The 2,880-nt window shown below is 43.9% G+C and overlaps 1 pseudogene; it reads left to right on the top strand.

The window, feature by feature from the left end:
- Positions 1-462: 462 nt before the first annotated feature.
- LOC129540029 (nuclear receptor coactivator 6 pseudogene) lies at positions 463-2,233 on the top strand (annotated as a pseudogene).
- Positions 2,234-2,880: the final 647 nt, after the last annotated feature.

The following is a 2,880-nucleotide window of genomic DNA, read 5'->3' as shown; positions in this document are numbered from 1 at the left end:
CCACTGTCAAAGGCATTGCTTAAGGTACACCCCAACGGATGGAGGGATACACAGAGGGCCAAGGGCATCCACTTTAAAGGGCATTGTTCACGGTCCACCCTGGTGGGCTGGGGCCAAGCTCAGTATTTACAGTTGGCTGCTACCTTAAAATACAGGTCCTAAAAATTCCAGATTGTTTGGATTTAGAAGATGATCTATATAAATGATAAAAATTAAGAAAAACCTTTTTTTCTGTATTTTCCACCCGGAATATGGTAGACATACACTTCTGGTTGCTTAGGCAGTAAAGAATCTGCCTGGAATTCAGGAGACCTGGGTTCAATTGCTGGATTGGGAAGATCCCCTGGAGAAGGGAATGGCAAACCACTCCAGTATTCTTGCTGGGAGAATTCCATGGACAGAGTATGGAATTGCAAAGAGTCAGACACAGCTCAGCAACTAACACACACACATGCTTCTGGAATGATATTCACCACAGTTTTGGACAAGCTTCCAAATTTAGAAGACATACCATAAATAAGGCTGAGAATGGAAAAATTGATGCTTTTGAACTGTGATGCTGGAGAAAACTCTTGAGAGTCCCTTGGACAGCAAGGATATCAAACCAGACCATCCTAAAGAAAATCAACCCTGAATATTCATTGGAAGGACTGATGCTGAAGCTGAAGCTCCAATACTTTGGCCACCTGGTGTGAAGGACTGATTTACTGGAAAAGACCCTGGTGCTGGGAAAGGCTGAACGCAGGAGGAGAAGGGGATGACAGAGGATGAGATGGTTGAATGGCCTCATTGACTCAATGGACATGAATTTAAGCAAACTCCAGAAGATAGTGAAGGACAGGGAAGCCTGGCATGCCATGGTCCATAGGGTCACAAAGAGTAGGACACCACTTAGCCACTGAACAGCAGCAACATCATATTTTCTTTTGCTCATTAACAGTGGAAGACTCAGAGGTGGATTTTCAAAGGAAACAGAGATGATAAAGACTTCAAATGGAACTTAGACACAATATTGGAGAATACACTCAGTTTGTTACACATGGAATCCAGCAAGCTAAAGGTATGGAAAGGTGGAGCTGTGGAACACCCTACATGTGGCATTCAACATCTTCTGGGAAGCAACGGAGAGGCTATGGATCCTGACTCAGAGCAACGATCAGCGTCTTCAAGATCTGGGAATTCTATTCGTTCAGATGGAAGGGAAAGGTGCTATCAACCTGGCTTTGTCTCAGAACCAAAGCCAAGATGTGAAAAATAAAGGATCCATGGGAGCGGAAATTAAATTACTGTGGAGATGGGATTTCCCATGACAGATGCTCCATGATAATAAGGATGTCCAACACTGCCACTATTATGCTATCTCAGGGTGGAAACGTGCCATATTCCATGATGGCATCAGGCCCTAAATCAGAAGTGCAGCCCAGGACTCCTCGTCCTGCTTCTAGTCAGACATAATTGATCCACTCATCTCTGGGCTCCATATATAGCAGTGAAGTCATTGCTTAGGATATTTAGTTCCTCTACACCACCCAATACAGCCTGTCCCAGTGAACAGACAAATAAACCCAGTTAATTTTTCCCCAGTGGCAGCAGCAGCAATAGATGCAGGCAAGAACCCTACAGCAACATCAGTAGCAACAGCCACAGGGTATTCAACTCCAGTTTACTGTCCCAAATCAATTTCCTGTTCCTCTAGGCTGGAACAAGCTGCCTTCTGGAGTTTCTCAGCTTCCTCCAGCATAGAGTTCTCTGGCAAAATGACTGCAAATCAAGGGTAGGAAATTCTCCCCTGCCTGGCCCAATGCGACAGCAGATCCAGGCAAGATCATCCTTAACCACCGTACAGACGACTTCTCTGTTTCCTCCTCCATATACCTTTGGGAGCAGCAAGCTTCAGGAGCCCAGAGAAACTTTCCTCAGATGGACAACCCAGGCCATTTAACAGCTCCTCAGATGAACTTGCAAGGAGGGCCCTTTAAGGTACCAAACCCCCTGTACAGGCTCACCTCAACAACTAGTCTGCATCCTCACGCTCCCCCTTCCAATAGGGATATGACTTGTAACCTCTCCAACAGTTAACCAAACTTAGCACCATACGGGAACAAGGCCACCTCAAAATAACCCGCTTAGCCAGGGATTTAAGTGGTCCATCAGGTTTCCAGGTCAAAATCGCATAGTTCAACAAGGAAACGTGTTAAATAAATGCCTTCTTCCTAGAAAAAAAATTAAATAAATAATGATACAAGTATTAACGGAGGTTCCAAAGAATAGCAAGGAGTGATAAGTAAGCCTTCCTTGGTGATCAATGCAAAGAAATAGAGGAAAACAATAGAATGGGAAAGACTCAAGGTCTCTTCAAGTTAATTAGAGATACCAAGGGACAATTTCATGCAAAGATGGGCACAATAAAGGAAAGAAATGGTAGGGACCTAACAGAAGAAGAAGATATTAAGAAGAGGTGGCAAGAATACACAGAAGAACTATTCAAAAAAGATCTTCATGACCCAGATAACCATGATGGTGTGATCACTCACCTAGGGCCAGACATCCTGGAATGCGAAGTCGTAGGCCTCACGAAGCCTCACTCCAAACAAAGCTAGTGAAGGTGATGGAATTCCAGTTGAGCTATTTCAAATCCTTAAAGATGATGCTGAGAAAGTGCTTCACTCAATATGCCAGCAAATTTGGAAAACTCAGCAGTGGCCACAGGACTGGAAAAGGTCAGTTTTCATTCCAATCCCAAAGATGGGCAATGCTAAAGAATATTTAAACTACCACACAATTGCACTCATCTCACATGCTAGCAAAGTAAAGCTCAAAATTCTCAAAATCAGGCTTCAACAGTATATGCACGGTGAACTAACTTCCAGATGTTCAAGT

Source organism: Moschus berezovskii, chromosome 11 (genome assembly GCF_049115385.1).
Source record: "Moschus berezovskii isolate FMDL1 chromosome 11, NW_MosBer_1.0, whole genome shotgun sequence".
NCBI classification, from domain to species: Eukaryota; Metazoa; Chordata; class Mammalia; order Artiodactyla; family Moschidae; genus Moschus; species Moschus berezovskii.
The sequence above is the reverse complement of the archived record's forward strand: the minus strand, read 5'-3'. Positions and strand labels throughout refer to the sequence as shown.